Genomic DNA, 18,009 nt, shown 5'->3' on the forward strand with positions numbered 1-18,009 from the left:
AGAACACTGAGGAATGATAGAGGTCTGGTATGGCCTTTTGTCCCTACCTTACCATGCCTACAGGGTTGCTACCCACAGCAGGGCTATGGAGCCTTCTTGGTAGCAAACAAAGGGGCCAACTCGGTCTTGCCCTCATTCCTTTGTCTTATTTTCTTAAAGAAGCTGTCCCATTACCTTTTACAGTCCTTTGTGTACTACCCCTCAAAAGATGCTGGTAATTGTCACCCATGAAAACAGAATGACAGTTCTCAAGCTGGTTGGTGGAAGCTTGACTCTACTTTTTGGGCACCTTGGTGTCTTTCTGGTTGTCTTTCAGTCTCTGCTTGAGAGTCAATGTTGTTTCACCAGCCTGGATGTTATAGTCCACTCTGGGTTCTTCCACTGGGCCTTTGACTCTATTGCCATGAGTGCATCCCTGCTCTGCAGTTCACACGGCCGATTCTGTGGTGAGCAGTACCTGAAAGGGACCTTCCCACTTAGGAGTTAGAGGCTCATCTCTCCATGACTTAAACACGCAATTCACAGGATTAATATTATGGATTCTGAAATCCAGGGTGGTAGTTTGAGAAATTGCCCCTTTATGTCTTAGATCTTCTAAGATTTGTGCTGTAGACATAATTTATTTCTTGGCATTGATTTCCCCTTCCTCATAGGTGGCAACCTGCTGGGGTGAGGTCAGGAAGGGTAACCCAAACATCATTTCATAGGGTGACACTCCCAGATCTGACTGGGGTTGGGTTCTAATTCTTAATAAGACCAAAGGGAGACATTTTATCCATGACATTTGGGTTTCAATCATGAGCATAACTAGAGCTCTTTTAAGAGTTTGATTCATTCTCTCAATCCAACCAGAACTTTGTGGATGCCATGGAGTGTGTAATTCCTATTTTACTCCCAAGGTCTGAAAAATTTTCTGCAATATCTTCAATGTGAAATGAGTTCCCTGGTCTGAATCAATCTTGTTTGCCATCCCATATCATGGAATGATTGATTCTAGAAGTGTTTTAATCACAACACTGGCATTGGCTTTCACAGTGTGTACCACCTCTATTCAATGAGGTCACATGATCTACTATCACTAGCAAAAACTTCCACTGTTATACCTGAGGAAGCTCGGTAAAGTCTACTTGGATGTTTTGAAAGGACTGTAAGGCTAGTTCTCAACCTCCTCTGGGTGTCTTTTCATTATTTTCTTATTAAGTTGTTGACATATCACACACTGTTCAGTTATTTGCTTAAGTATTCTGAAAATTCCTATGCAGGCCCAATCCCTTGGAAATTGATCACTTAGTACTTGTGTACCCCAATGTGTTGTTCCATGTATGTTTTCTAGCATTTTCTTGGCAAGGCGTTTTTTCAACGTTTTCCTCCCTTCTGCTAATTTCCACTTCCCTTTGTTATCTTTCTTGGCTCCTATTTTAAGGAGTTCTTCCTTGTCTCTCCCACTAAATACAGGAACTTTTTCGATTTATCTCATGGATGTTAATACTATTATTAACTATTATTATTAACTATTAACTATTAAAAACTATTATTATTAGTTTTTCTGTTGCTGATTCAGTTGCATTTTAAGCTTCTAAATTGACTAAATTCTTCCCTCACTCCTCCTGAGTCACCCTTTTCTTATGTCCTTCAACACATACCACCACTACTTCCTCTGGTAATTGTAAGGTTTCTAAACTTCTAAAAGTAATTTATTTTAAATCAGTCTCTTTCCCTTTGAATTTAATAGCCCCCTCTCTTCCCAAATTTTTCCAATAGTATTCACTATGCCAAAAGTGTATTTTGAGTCTGTATCTATTGTTCCCCTTTTCTGTGCCAATATTTCCAGAGCTTTTTTTAGGGCATACAACTCACATGCTTGGCCTTACCAGTTGGAAGGTAACTTTCTCTTTTCTATGGCCACCAACCCTCCATGCACTATAGAGTACCCCGATACCCTGTGCCCCTTTATTACCTGTGAAGATCCATCGATGTGCAATTGTCTTCCACCTTTGAGTGGTTGATCTCTTAGGTCCTCTCTTCCTTTAGTTTGATAGTTTATAACCTGTAGGCAATTATGTATTAGTTCCTCACCTGGTTCACCATACAAAAACTGGGCAGGGTTGAGGTGGTTACTCGGAATTAGCTCTAAATCATTATCTATTAAGATCTCTTCATAATTTAGCATACAGGGATCTTTGAGCCATTTCTCAGCCTTCTGGCTTAGGATACTTCTAACTGAGTGTGGGGTATATATTTTCAATTTTTTCATAAAGGGTAATGTTTTGGTTTGAAAAGACAGGTGTCTGCTAAGGAAGTCGGGAGCCTCCCTTGAGATGAAAAATGTAAACACCCTCCCTCTGAATTATTATAATTTTGAAATTAAGAGGCTCTCAGGAAAGCGAAATGGGAATAGGAATAACAGTTCTTTACTAGGAAAACTAAAAATACAAATGTAATATTACAAACAAAAAGAACCAACCTATTGACAGAGTCAGAATAACTGTTAGTCAGGCTGTTGGGAGCAGTCCCACTGAATGGTGGCTGCCATGCTCCTGCAGTGACAGATGTGGTCCTGTTGAAGCAGGGATCCTCTAGAAGAGTGGAGTTTTCCTCTGAAGACCCAGTGGTTGTGTCGATGGGCCTGGTCTTCCTCTGGGAATCCAGTGGGGAAAAGGCTGCTCCTCTGGGAGTCCAGTGGAAAGGCTATACTTGTGTCCCAAAATCTCACATTATATCCAGGATGGAATGCTTGGCTCCTCCCTCTGGGTGGAGCATCTCACAGCGAGATAATGTAATTTTGATCAGTCATACAGTGATATTCAATAGCCCATTAACAGCAGATGTCTCCCCAGAGGGAGTATTGGTTTGTGGAAGAGATAAAGAAAACTGCCCAATTAACAGAAGAAAACTGCCACGCCTCTAACAGATGGGAATAGAACACACACATTGCCTTGCCAACCAGGACATTATCCATCCCCTATCCTATTTCCATCTGCATCACAATAAAACATTACACACAGTTCTCACTTAAGACTGGGTTTCCCTGTGGTACACAACAGCTTTCTCCAACTTTCTGCATTACCCACCAAGTGTAACCAGGTCCTTGAACAAACACATTTCCACTGATGGGTTTGTGTTTGCCTGAGGTGGGATTAACCCAAACCATCTTTCCCAAAATTCCTTTCATATGTACCACAGGGACTTTGTCTCCATCCACTGTGTGCAAGGGTTCAGACTGGGCTGGACCAGCTCGACTGATGGACCCTTGGGTGTTGACTATCCAGGTGGCTTTTGCTAAGTTCACTTCCCAATTTCTAAAAGTTCCCTTGCCAAGTGCCTTCAAGGTAGTCCTAACTAGTCCATTGCACTGTTCAACTTTCCCATCAGCTGGTGTATGATAGGGGATATGATAAATCCATTCAATACCATGTTCTCTGGACCAGGTGTTGATAAGGCTGTTCTTGAAATAGGTCCTGTTGTCCAACTCAGTTCTTTCAGGGGTACCATGTCTCCACAGGATTTGCTTTTCAAGGCCCAGGATGGTGTTCCAGGCAGTAGCATGAGACACCGGGTAGGTCTCCAACCATCCAGTGATGGCTTCTACCACTGTGAGCACATAGCGCTTGCCTTGGCATAACTGGGGCAGTGGGATGTAGTCAATCTGCCAGGCCTCCCCATACTTGTACTTGGACCACCGCCCACCATACCACAGGGGCTTCACTCACTTGGCCTGCTTGATGGCTGCACACATCTCACAGTCATGGATAATCTGAGAAATACTGTCCATGGTTAAATCCAGCCCTTGGTCTCGTGCCCACTTAGAGATGGCATCTCTACCCTGAGGGTCTGAGGTATCATGGGCCCATCTAGCTAGGAATAATTCTCCCTTATGTCGCCAATCTAGGTCTATCTTGGACACACCTATCTTTGCAGCATGGTCTACCTGCTCATTGTTTTTGTGCTCCTTATTGGTTTTACTCTTGGGGACATGGGCATCTACATGGCAGACCTTCACAGGTAGCTTCTCCACCTGAATGATAATGTCTTTCCATTCAGCAGCAGCCCAGATGGGTTTTCCTCTATGCTGCCAGTTAGCCTCTTTCCACCTCTCCAGCCATCCCCAAAGAGCATTGGCTATCATCCATGATTCAGTGTAGAGGTAGAGCTTTGGCCACTTCTCTCTCTCAGCAATGTCCAGGGCTAGTTGAACAGCTTTGAGCTCTGCAAGTTTGCTTGATCCACCTTCTCCTTCGGTAGACTCTGCGACCTGTCCTGTGGGACTCCATATGGCTGCTTTCCAGTTCCGGTTCATCCCTACAATGCAACAGGAACTGTCAGTGAAAAGAGCGTAGTATGTTTCTTCTACTGGCAGATGGTTGTATGGTGGAGCTTCTTCAGCATGTGTCACTTCTTGTTCCTCTTCATCAGTGAGACCAAAGTTTTCACCATCCAGCCAGTTTGAAATTATTTTCAGAATCCCAGGGCGATTCAGTTTTCCAATATGGGTGCGCTGAGTGATAAGAGCAATCCATTTGCTCAATGTAGCACTGGTGGCATGGTGCATAGAGGGAACCTTTGCTTTGAACATCCACCCCAGCACCGGTCGTCGGGGTGCCAGGAGGAGTTGTTCTTCTGTGCCAATCACCTCTGAGGTGGGTTGGACTCCTTCATAGGCTGCTAAAATTTCCTTCTCTGTTGGAGTAGAGTTAGCCTCAGACTCTCTATAGCTTCGTCTCCAAAATCCCAGTGATCAGCCTCGAGTCTGGGATGGCTGCTATTTATCTCCCTGCCCCCCTGCCTCTGTCTGCTAGCCTACAGTATCTAGCAGTGTGTGATAAGCATATGCCAAGGCCCAGCTCACTGCAATGATCTTTTTCTCATTAGGCTCACATGGTTCTTCTCTTTCAGGTATTTCCCCACCTCAACTGGGTTCTGAATTTGTTCATGGGGAAAGTCCCAGACTACAGCGTCAGAGAATTCCTTCAGGATTTAGCCCATATCCTCCCATTTCCCACACCACTCAGGATTTTCCATGCCTGGGTCTATTCCTGGGTCAGGGGTCTCATCAGCCCTTCTAGAAACCTCAGTCGTCATTCTAGAGAAGCTGCAGACTGTATAGTTACGAGATTGAATACCAGAAAGATGGTTTCTTTAACATTCAGGGGAAATGGAACATCCTTCAATAGCAATGCAACCAATTCATAGATGAAGGAAAGCAAAGGCTGAAAAGCCTGATCCCCTGCTGCTCCTCCTCTAACAAACTGGATGCATAACCATAGCCATGAAGCATTTATACCTGGAACAGACCCCAGCACATTTATAAAGTTCTTACAAATCATTACCACCAAGCCCAGCAGGATAGCTATTCTGATCACTGCTTCTCTGCTGTAAAAACTACATATTAGGGACAATACTAGAGCTATTTCTGGAAAAGAAAATAAACCTAGGGGCCGTAGAGGTATTAAGATCTCAGAAAAACCCTAGGGACCAGAAATGCATGCAAGCCTTCACTGCAAGACACATTATGAATTCAAAAGCATAGCTATTAACTGCTTTACATTAATACAGAGTATAGGCAACCAAAATGCAGTCAGACTGGGGTTTTTCCACTCTCTTTCTCCCCTACATTAGGTGCAAATATTTGTCCTGGTCAGGGCAAATCTGGGAGAAAACCTCCAAAGAGGGCCTCTCCCCCAACCAGTTTGGGAAGTGTGGAGGAATGGCTACATGACAGAGGTCACATAGACATTGGCTTGTTAGCTGACCAAAGGCTGGGAAAGTACCGAACTCAGCTAGTCTGAGTCCTGCACCTACAAAGACACTGTCCTTGAGCATAGCTGTGTTACCATAAAAAAGTGCTGTAGATAAGAGACTAGAGACATGAGAAAAAGCAAATGTAAAAAAAAAAATTCCTTTGGAATGAAGAAGCTGATATTGTAGTATAACCAATAAGCTGCTTAGCTTGCAGAATATACGTGAGCTTTTTACTTGTTGTGCATAAAATGAAATAAACAGGGCAAGGAGACTTTTTCTCTTTTAAATGCCTTTATAAAAGTGATCAGCTCAGGATTGGGCAGCTCGGACAGGTCTGCAGTCTCCCGTTGTGTCTCCCAGGGCGACGAGGAGGAGGAGGATATGCACAGCTTTGTCCACTAGGGGCAGAGCTGGGGATCTGGTCCTCGCGGGACCCTTTAGGGCGTGGCAATCACTTCCGATGTTACTCTGCTGGCTCTCTTGGCCAGCTCTCAGTGCCAGGGATGACTCCCGTGCTCAGGGTGAGAGGGACTAGGAAGGTGTTCTGTATCTCTGCAGGCTCAGCACTCCGCTCCTCACGTCCAGACATCACTACAATCTCTCAACTCTTAGGTGGCTCGTTGTTTTTGGGGTTTTCTCAGTCCCTTTGGAGCAGTAGTCCCTCACAGCATGCTGGTCCTGGAGTCACTTTGCATAGCCCCCCCCCTCCCCCTCCCTCCCCCCCCCCCAGGTCTCTTCACCATTATGGGGAAAACTACAACTTAGCCTCGGGCAAGGCTCTGCTAATACAAAAGGAGCAATTAGCCACAACGACCCGTGATTACAATAACAAAACAAGCAGAACTTCGGCAGCAAGAGTGATCTGGCTGATTTTTGTAACCTTTTCTCACACAAAAAAAAATCAGCAGAATTTTTGTTCATAACAGTCCCCCTTCTTTTTCTTTGATCGAGCTTAAATTTTAAGCTCGCATCAACTTAAAATTTTTGAGTCATGAGCTTCACATTTAATTGTTTGTATTGACTATAAATTTCTTGAGTACTTCGGTAATCACGGTTACTTAACTTTGTTACTTTCCTTGGTTTCTTTAGGTTGGTCTGCACAGCAAATGCTGTTTTAATGAAACAGATAAATAGGCATAGTAAAAAGAGCAATTCTCCAAGTATACACACAGTGAGAAAAACTACTTTTTCCCATACATCCTTTTTGAAAATCTCCAGGTTCTCCCACCAACTGGAATCAAGTGTAGGAGTTTGTTTTTGAATATTTACACATGCTAATTTTTTTATTTCATTTGAAATGTTTCTAATAACTGCATTCTTTATTTTTAATACTGCCTGGAGCCTGATGACTTTGTTTAACATAGATATTGGGGTCTGAACTTGGCTTTTACAATTTTGAATTTTCTCAATTTCTATTTCACTTTGCTTGTTCTGTTTAGTTTCTCCCAAATCATTATATATAGGAACTCCTAAACTTGATCCAGTTTCTTTGGGTAATAAAAAGAAAATTGGTTTTATCATTCTAGCGGTGCAGCTGCCAGACCAGTCTCCTGACAATTTGGTGTGTGCTGTGGTATCAGAGATCAAACTTAAGGGTTTAGAGCTTCCCTGAAATGTGTTTTCAGTTTCTGTTGGGCATTCCCAACATTTACACAGTTCTTTCATTTTCCAAAAGGGGTTTATATCTTTTTCAGTACACTCATAACATTCATAAACTTCATGGTGAGTACACTTGTCTCTTTCTTTTTTCTCAACAGACTCTAATTTGTTTGGATCTCTTGGGATCCACTGGGTAGCTGAATACTTCACTGCTAAATACTTGTTACAAGCAATTTTTCTTACCATTTTTACCATTTCTTTTCCTTTTACTAGATCTACTGAGCTTGTTTCAGCACCATCACATTCAAAGCACAACCAGGCTTCTCCTATAGGCCACTCTCCTAGGAGTGGCTGCCTAAAAGTGGCAGTATTGTGTGCTATCCAATACACTCTCTTATTTTTCTGATAAAGGATTAATTGGGAGAAGTTAACACAATCAGGGTTAGAACTGATGTGGACTCTCGACAAGGAGCTCACTTCCTCCTCATAGAGGAGTTGGTAGCACTCACTGCATGGCTCTCCTGGGCTTTCCAGAGCACCACCAGCAATTAGAGCCATCATTACTACCCTTTCTGAGAGTCCGGTATGGGTCATCTTGCACAGCCTGTCCACCCGGCCTTGCCTCTTGGGGAATTTTACTGAGAAGAAGCTTCCAAGCTATTTAGAGTCCCTTCTACCCACTTCTCTGGTTAAACCTCTCTTGGTCTGTTCCCTACCAATTTTGGTTTCTCCTAGGGGAGTGCTCTGTAGAGGATTAACCTGGAATCTTTAGAATTAAATTGGGGAACTTAACCAGAATTACTTATTTACAGTCTTAAACTTTTTACCAACATACCAACAAACCAAGTTTACACAGAACCATCTTGAAACATTTTAAGCAATGTTAGAGCTCTGATACCAACTATTTTCCCATACAGTTCAGTCTTTTTGACTCTTCCTTCTGAGAGTCAACTTTAAATCAGAGTATACTCAGGTGAATTAACTTGTGATGTTGTTGAATCCTTATCCAGTGCCCTGTGGTGAGAGTGGTGTGGACTCTGACCCAATGCCAGAGGGAAAAACTGGGAGTCTGGCCTAATGCCAGAAGGAGAATAGGGTGGAGTCCGGTCCAATGCCAGAGGGAGAATGGGGTGGAGTCCGGTCCAATGCCAGAATGCCAGAGGGAAAAAACTGATGTTGAATCCTGGTCCAATGCATGGGGGTGAGAGTGATGTGGGTCCAACCTTTTTCCTTTGGTCTGCATCGTCGAATCAGTAATGAAGACTACCTGAAATGGGCTTTCAAACACAGGCATTAATGGTCTGCTATTTTATGATTCTATCAAAACTCAGTTTCTCTGTTTAATGTTATTGGTTAACTTCTCTTTTTCCATAGCTTGTATGTTTCTCTCATCAACTTTTGCATACTCTGTATTTTGCAAGGAGTTGTATTTCTGTTAGCTATCTTAACTCCCCGAGTGCTTTTATTCTCCTATTTTTCTGTGTATTTAATTCACTGGTTTCCTGTTCTATTTTCAAGATCTTATTTATCTCTTGCTTCTGTTTCTTACTTTCACTTACAGCTTAAATACTACTTTTCTTTCAACCCCTTACACTTAAATTTTTATTTTTTTCTCACACTATTCTTCTACACAATACACTTCCCTCTAAGGAGACGTGGTAAAACTTGTAATGCACAATCTACATTACCTCTATTCTAATTTGTCTATATTCACTCTCTTTTATTTCTCATTCACTTTCACACATTCCTTCACACCCTCAAGACACAAACTGGATCATTAGTCCTAGAAAATCACGGGTCCCTGTAGCCCCCCTCACCTTGGGGTTGGCCCACAGGTCTCAGTATCTCTGGGCCTCTTGGAAGGGCCCTGACTTTGGTTGCCTCTGGTGCACATTCACCTGTGAGGGTGTCTGCGTGTCATTCACGCTCTTACAGCTATGGTTCCCTCACACATCTGGGGAGCCCTAGTCTGGTTTTCAGGTCACACACACACACTTCAGCCACAGCCCCCACCTTCCCGGGAAGTTGAGACTGACTTTGTGACTCACTCTCACACACACAACAAGACAATAAGGTACCTTTATTTTTACATTACTTATTACAAGTTTAGTGTTACTGGCCAGTTTTGGTGCTATTGGATATCCTTTCTGCCTAGCTGTTTTTTGTCTAACTTCAGATGTTTTTTTCACTATACTATACTTCTTAGTACTTTGTTGAGACAGGACTTATTTGCTCCCGTATCTACTCAAAAATTCTAATTCTTTATTTATGTGTCCCACCTCAAAGTTTACCAAGGGGTCTTCTAGATGTTGCATCAGGTCCCCTGAAGTTAAAGCCCCTGATCCTCTAATCGTTACCTTTAAGGATCTTCCCTAAATTATCTTGTTCCCTGGCTATTGCCGCATCGAGACTGAGCTTTCTACAAAACCTCCTAACGTGTCCTGCCTCTCCACAATAATAGCAATGTCGTTCTCTCAAAGGGACTTGAGGTCTCTCCATCCCTCTTGTACCTGACAGTACTGGCCTATCCTTGCCTCCTCCTGGTGGTGGACCTGCCCACCCTGCACTTTCTCTAGCTACAGCAACCACGATCTTGGCCTTGGCCTTTGCTTTATCTTCGTCTCGCCTTAAATACACCTTCAATGCCTCTCTTAATAACTCATTTATGTCCTTCTCTTGCCAATCTTCAATTTTGTCCAGTTTTTTCCGTATATCATACCAAGATTTGGTACTACAGTACAGCCCATCTTGAGATGCCAAACTACTAGTTTGAGGGATATCTGGGTTTCCCTGAACTTTCTGCAGATCAGCAGGTGTATTTGGTGATAGTTGTTTACTGGGCAAGGAAGCATTTGTGTCCCAGCTAGGAGGAGGTAAAGGGACAGCAATAGGAGGGGGAGAAGAGCCTGAGTGCATATTAAATGGAGCTGGAGAAGAAGTGGAGAATGAAGCAGGTGGAGTAGGCACTTGTGGTGGTGCAGAAGGAACTGGAGGAGCCAAAGGGGGTGGTGAGGGAGTGGTTACTGGGGGAGATACTGGGTTTATCATAGGGGAAGCTGAAGAGGTAGAAGGAGGAATTTTAGCAGGTGGTAATGAGACGGCAGCTGGGGGAAGAATCGGACCTGCCACTTGAGGTGCTTGAGGAAGAGGATTATAAGGTGGAGGGGCAGAAGGAGGCAAATAATCCAGGGGGTCCCATCTTTTACTAATTCCATCATCCCCTCCTTCATTCCTCTCTTTCTTCTTCTGTACCTTACAAATTCGCACCCCTCATTACCCAATAGCACTCTTTAACTAGCAAGCTACATACAATAATTGCTCAGGATCAGTATCTCCTCGAGCTGTCAGATAATAACTCAGCTGTTGGCACATCCACTTGTCCCACACCAAGGCCATCCTCCTTGCACCTCTAATTCCGGCCAGACTTCTACACAGTAGTGGATCATCTTCACTTTATCTAATCCCTCTCTGGCCTCTATAGAATCCCATTTCTCTAACAGTTCCCCTAAGGGGCTATTGGGAAGTATATTCCTCAGTCTCTTGCTGGTCTTTTTACTATTACACCCTCCCATTTTTCAGGTCTCAACAGAAAAAAATCCCGAAAGTGCTTCTACTGACAGGTAAATTCAAGAAAAATTTATTTGCCTGATGCTCAGGACTTTACACTGAAACAACTGCCTGATCTCTTAATTGCCTAACTTTACCAGTGTCAGGTCTTCATCTATCGGGACTTGAAAACACGAAACCCTGGCGTAAGAAGCCAGTTTGTGCCTGACTCCCCTCTGTCAGGAAAATAACTGCCTGATTTTTAGTTTGCCTAACCTTCCAAATGTTAGGCCTCATATCAGGACTTAAAACCAAACACCAGCCTCCTTTGCTGGGATTTGTGCCAGATCCCTTTGTCAGGACTTAATTTGCCTGCAGAGCTTGTGAGCTTGCCCGAATCCTTCTCTGGACTTGCAATGTGCTTGACTTCCCTCTGTCAGGACATTTTTGTGGTGCATGCCACTCATACAACTATTTCCTCCGCACACCCAGAGGAGGGGCCTCTTTCCCCCTTAGGAGACGACTCACTCATGCTTATTCCACTCACTTCCCCCTGTTCCCGGCCGGCCCCTTCGCAGGAGTCTGGAAACACGGTACTGAGTGTTCCATTCGCGCTCCGAGGGTCTGAGCTGCCGGACCTTGTCTCACTCACACACACACCCGCCCGTCTCCCACTCCCGCCACCGGATTTCTCACCAGTCTGGTACTCCAGTGCTCCTCAGTGTTGCTGGTCCTGAGCCGATCTCTCTGGTCCTGATAGCCAGCTGTCCTGAAGATCCAAGATGGCCAGTCCTGGTGTCCTCTTCGGGCGTGGCTATCCCAGACGAGTGCCCAGCTGAAATAAACAGGGAAGGAGACTTTTTCTCCTTTTAATGCCTTTATTAAAAGTGATCAGCTCAAGATTGGGAAGCTCGATGGGGCTGCAGTCTCTGTCGTCTCTCCTAGGGTGACTCAGAGGAGGAGAAATGCGCAGCTTTGTCTACTAGGAGCAGAGTTGAGGATGCAGTCCTCATGGGAGCCTTGGGCGTGACCCTGGTCTCAACTTTCCACTGCCTTCTGGCTCAGGGTCTTGGTTTAAGATGATTTCTTTGCTCAGGACGAGGGCAACAAAGGTTTTCAGCATCTCTGCAGGCTCAGCATTCTGTTCCTCATGTCCAGGCTTCACTCTAATTTCTTAATTCTCTATTGGCTTGTTGGTTTTGGGGTCTTTTCGATAAGTTTGACACTTCGCATGGCATGCTGGTCCTGAATTTATTTTGCATCTTCTGATGCCCCCCCCACCACGTCTCATCCCTTCCCCTCACTGTCTGGGGAGAAGAGCCATTAACTTAGCCCTAGCCAGGGCTTTTACTGATACAAAAAGAACCATTCAACTCAACGACTTGTGATTATCATAACAAAAAGGTAGCACTTGTCTGACTGGTTTTGTAACCTTTTTCCCACAAAAAAATTGGCAGAATTTTTGTTTATAACACAGCCCATGGAGTGACTTTCTGAGTTTGTCATCTCTTTTGTAGTGGCAAGACGTTTTATTGTTGAGTATTGTTCACTTTTTGTGCTGGTGAATGCTTTGCCTGTTAAATAAACAGGTTTTTTTCCACTTTTCTCCATGGAAATCTTTTCCTGATCTGGTTAGGGGCAGGGGCTGCTTTAATCTGCTTTTTAGAGGAAACCCCTTTGGAGGTTTTCTCCCAAATTTGCCCTAAACCAGGACGGGGTGGGAAGAGGGGAGATCCCCAAGTGGCTGGAGTGAGGGGAGGCTTCAGAGGGGGAACCCAAAATCCCCCAGCATCCCTAAGCAGGATCCTGGAGAGGGAGAATCCCAGAACCCATGGGATCCCCAGCAGCCCTGAGACAGGAGGCCACCAGAACCCCAGAGGGATGAGACTGGAAATGGTAATCTCCTGGTGGCTTTTTTGTTATTCATTCTTGATTTTTGGAGGTTTTTATGGACACCAGATGACTTCTAGAGATGGAGTTGGGCGGGAGGAATCCGCAACCCAAGGTATTCACACCTTGTTTTTCCCCAAACCAGGATTTCCCATTCCCAAACCTTGGCTGAAAGAAGGAGGAGGCTGCAAGGAAGAGGAAGATGTCCCGGGAAACCCAGGCATGTGCGGAGGAAGTCAGTGCCCCTTTTTCCCTCTCTCCTGCTCCATCTCCCAGCCCAGCACTGCCCTTGGCTGCAGGAGAACCTCACTGCCAACCCCGTCCTGCTGGGGATGCACTGGGGGGATCTCCTTCCCCTTCCCTCTGGCACTGAGGCAAATCCCATCCTCTCCTTGTCTTTCCTCCTCCAGACAAGGAGCTTAGGATGGAGACCAGGGAGGACAATTCCCCGTGGCAGAACACTGTGGAAGAGGCTGTTTTGAGCAGCTCCACAGTTCAGGAACCCAATGGGGAGAAAAAGCCCCGGAGATCCCGCAGGAGGATTTCTGGAGGGTCTCCAAACACAGCCCAGGGTGCTCTAAGGAGGAAAGACCCACCCTGTGCCAGGAAGGTGGCTGGAGATCCAGCCAGAGCTCAGAGCAGCTTCATGACAGTGAGAGGCCCTATAAGTGCTTGGAGTGTGGGAAGAGCTTCAGGAAGAGATTCAACCTGATCTGCCACCAGAGGATCCACACTGGGGAATGGCCCTATGAGTGCTTAGAATGTGGGATGAGCTTCAGCCACAGGTCCGACCTGGTTGTCCACCTAAAGTTCCATACCAGGGATAGGCCCTACAATTGTCCCAAGTGCCAGAAGAGGTTTCACACCAGCACCCATCTCCTTGTAATAAACGAATTCACACAGAGGAGAGGCCCTTCTGCTGCCCCGACTGCGGGATGGGCTTCAAGCGCAAATCCACCTCGTCACCCACCGGCGCATCCACACTGGGGAGAGGCACTACAAGTGTCCCCAGTGTGGGAAGAGGCTTCTCAGACTGGTCATTCTTTACCTGACACCAACGGAGGCACCATTAAGGGAAGCCCTGTGAGAGCCCCGACTGCAGGAAGAGCTTCATGCACTGCTCCATCTCCATCCTCATCAGAGGACCCACATTGGTCAGAGCCCTGGTGACCCACCTTCCCTTTGATACACAGTGGAAGTGGCTGGTGTTCCTTTTATTTTGCCTCTCATTATCTTATGATTTATCTTCCTTCTTTCAAAACACAGAAAATTGGGGTAAAAATCAACAAATTCATCAAAGGCATCTAAAGCCTCATATTTTACTTGTGTTTTGGGGAAATATTGGATTCCTGGAGAAATCTGGGAGGATGTGGAGATGGGTTGGGGGATATTCGGTTCAGTTGTCTTTCTTTCTTGGCACTCCAAAAAAAAGAGAGGGACTGACCTGTTCACTCAAAACTGCTGAATCCCACTGAAAACTACTCAATCCCACCCCAAAATTATGCAATTCCACAGACCTTCAGGGTGAGATGGGGTTGAAAGTAGATTTGGCGAAGTGCGATGCAAATCAGGAGGGGTGAGATGAGCATTGGGTGGGGCAGGATGGGTGAGATGGGGTTTGGGAGGTGGGAAATGGGGGAAGTACAGCTTGGGAATGGGGTCATGATGTCCAGGAGGGGTGGGATGTGTTGAGGTTTGGATTAGGACTGGGGAGGTGGGCTGGGGTCTGGAATGAGACAGTCAAAGTTTGGGGATGAAGAAGAGAGGGGGAGCCCATTATTGAGTGAGTGTTTGTGTATTCCACATTCCTGAAGAGATATTGAGGTATCTCACATTTCTGAGGCAGTTTTGGGGCACTCCCCAGCTCTTTAGGGGTTCCTGGGAATGGCTCTATGGAGCCCCATTTCCAGGGGTTATTGTCTTGGGCATGAGCTCAGAGCTGTAGCCAGAGTCCGTTGCCTCAGTGCTGGAGAGCAGAGAAATGATGAACGGCCCCAGACATCTCCAGTGTGTGTTTGGGGCAGGGAGAGTTCTGCATAGGTGGGGTGGTCACTGCCCCACCCCAGCCACTGCAGCCTCTGGTGCAGCCCCAAAGTGGCTGCCAAGCCCCTGGCACCCCAAAAGTCACCCTCAGGAGTCACCCACCTGAAAGAGGGACCAGAGCAGGTCAGGCTGTGACACGGGTGTGACACTGACACATCCCACGGCCCTGGAGCTCACAGCAACTGAGATCCAAGACTGACTGTGGATCTCTCTCTCCCTCTCTCTCTTCTTCTGACTTCCTCTTCTCGAAATCTGCATAACTTGAAGTTGGACAGATTAGAGTTTGCTCAGTCAGTGCTTTGTCAAGTGATTTACTGTAATTCAATGCTGTTTCAGATCTCCCAAATACCTCATTCTCTGAAGTTTGCAACTAAAAGTTTGTTCTCCACCCTCCTGAGAAGTTTGTTGTTTTCTCCCTCTGGCCATGTGTCCTGCAGGCTGTGCCCCCTGTGCGTGCTGCTCCTCTGCCCTGGCCGGCTGCACTTGCCCATCTTACTGTGCCCCAGCATTTCTCACCCAGCGTTTCTGTGCCCTCCCTGGATTCCCCTCACCCAGCGCTGCCGGCTCCTGGCACACACAGCCAGGGCAGGAGCCCACCCTCTGGACTGGGGGGTCTGGGGCAGGGACTCTGGAGCAGGGCGGGGGCTGCGATGGCTTCTGAGCTCAGAAGCTGCTCCTGGCATGGTTCCATGGAGACCGAGCACAGCAACGCTGCTGAGCATTGTCCCTGCTGAGGGTCACACACTGCCGGGCCACATTCCCTGTCTGCAGGATTCGTGCCAGACCCAAGCACTGCACTGATGGCTCCAGCACTGCTTTCCAACAAAAACAGAGGAAGGCAAGCTGTGTGCAGATCATGGTATTTTAGAGTGTCTAAAACTCACTAAGTCATTGATATTAGAGGTGAGATCCATTTGAAATTAATGGCATGGAGAAGTAGTGCAAGATGGAAAAGGGGAGCTTAGAAATAAATTGAAGAAAACATTTCAAATTGTTTCTTTCCATTTTCATTTCACTTTTGGAAAGCTGGTTGAGTTTTCCAGGAATCTTCTTTGTAATCCTGTCTGCTCTTTTCAAAAACATTTCCTGGAGAATGAGGTCGAGCTCCTGTCACAAGATGTGCCACCAACTGCAGCTTCTCTTGGCTTTCCACACTGTGAGTGCAGCAGGACTCCTGCAGCAAAGCAGGACAAAGGTTTGGAGAACTTGACAACTTGTCCTTTCTTTTGCTGGTGGACTGGGCAGTTGTGCCATTGGTGAGGTTTTCATTGTTACTGTTCCAGGCTAAGAAAACAGGAGGTGGTACCAGGAAGTGTTAGGGAGTACAAGCCTAGCTGAATGCAGAGAAAGAATCTCCAGAGCCTGCAGCCACAAGTGGAGAGTTGTGTGATGATCATTCCTGTTTTGCGGAGAAAAGAAGAAACCTCAAAACTTTTACAAAGTTGTAAAGCCCGGTATGCCTTTATTACGACGCGCGCCGGACGCAAGCCCCCCCAAAAGGACATGTGTACCTCTGAAGACCTCTGGTCTTCTTTTATCCCCTTTCCAAATGCATATGCATACAGTTTCACAATAAGTTCATACATATTCATTCCGCGTGACATTTAGCACCAGTTCTTCTTTATCAAAGGAATTTCTAGGTCGGGGCAGATTGACCTTGTGGTCATTTCTCTTTTTCTTTCTCTGTCTCCTTGTTGTCTCTGGAATGCGGCTTTTCCTTCAGCTTTGGCCCCACAGACCCCTCACCTCTTCCAGACACTTCACCTAATTCAGAATGGATCCCCACTCCGTCTCATTCCCCCCTTTCCTAGGAAATAAGTAAATTCTTTTACTTAAGGAAAACCTCCACGACAATAAGTGTCTTTTAACACTTCACCATGTACGTTTGACAAAGAGGTTAGTACAGCTATTCGTTGTAGCATTCTACAGTTCCAAATTAACAATGTAATAGATAATCCTAAATTTATCCCAACTAATATTAGTAAAACTACAATGGGGTGGCACAACTTATTAAAGATTCCATTCACAGTTGGTGACCACCCAAAGATCACATCTCACCAGTGACGATCCATATTTTGTTTTATTCTTTGTAGAACTCTGGTTATCTCCTTTGTATCATGTTGGACAGTAATTAAGGTTTTCTTTCCACTTTCTTGGATTTCTTTCAAGACTTCCAGTAGGTCTTGGTGCTTAATTAATTGTTTCACTAATGTAACGTTCATCCCAATAGGGGTAGGTGGTAGTCTGTGATACATTGTGTAATTGGCCTTAATCAGCTGGTGGGATGTTACTGGTACCAAATATGAAAAATCACACCCAATAATCTTAACAAAATTACAAATACAGAAATTAGAATGGTTTCTACTAGACAGAATAACATCATTGCTATCAATTTGTACAGCAGCACAAGCAGTTCTCAAGCATACACATCCCTTTCCAGTATATACGAGCACAGTTTTCTGGTCAGTGACTGGATGAATTTCAAAGTGGCAAATACTCTGTTCAGTGTCCAAACACACATCTTGGGCATTACGTATGGTAAGCACAAAGGCAGTGGCCATATTAGAAACAGGATCATAGGTGAAATTCACCATAGTCCACCAGGATTGAAACTTCCTTTTAAAATCAATTGCATTATCCCACACAATCTTCCGAATTTCAACTGGAAAATTACCTTCACTCCCTTCCCGTATGATCAGAACTGCTGTTGCCTGCACCCATAACTTTGCTTGTATACAACTGAAAGCTAAAGACACATTATCTTGAACTGTACTAAGTGCTTCTACTATTAGCTTGTGGTCTTGGTCCCTGGCCGTTGCCCACTTTGACAGTACTTTTGAAATCTGTCACTGGCTAGTTCCTAATGCCAATAGAGATGCCTGTAAGGGTTGCTTCAACTTTGTTAGGCTACCTGCTGCAGTGGCCAGTTTATTCATCAGTATTTCTAAATCAATTCCATTTAAAACTCCTAATCTTGTCCCCAGTATGCCAGCTAGATGTTTGTTATGGGGAACAGGAACTGCTTTCTGTCCATGACCATCCCTCCCTGCCAGAGGGATGTGCTGGGCTCACACTGCAAATTCAGACACACTTCACAAGTGTATCTGACAGAGGTTTAGGTCATACTTGAGGCAGATGTTTGTTCTGAAATGTAGAGACCTCAGGGAATCTAACCTCTCCTCCCCCCTCCAA

Source organism: Melospiza melodia, chromosome 28 (genome assembly GCF_035770615.1).
Source record: "Melospiza melodia melodia isolate bMelMel2 chromosome 28, bMelMel2.pri, whole genome shotgun sequence".
Taxonomy (NCBI): Eukaryota; Metazoa; Chordata; class Aves; order Passeriformes; family Passerellidae; genus Melospiza; species Melospiza melodia.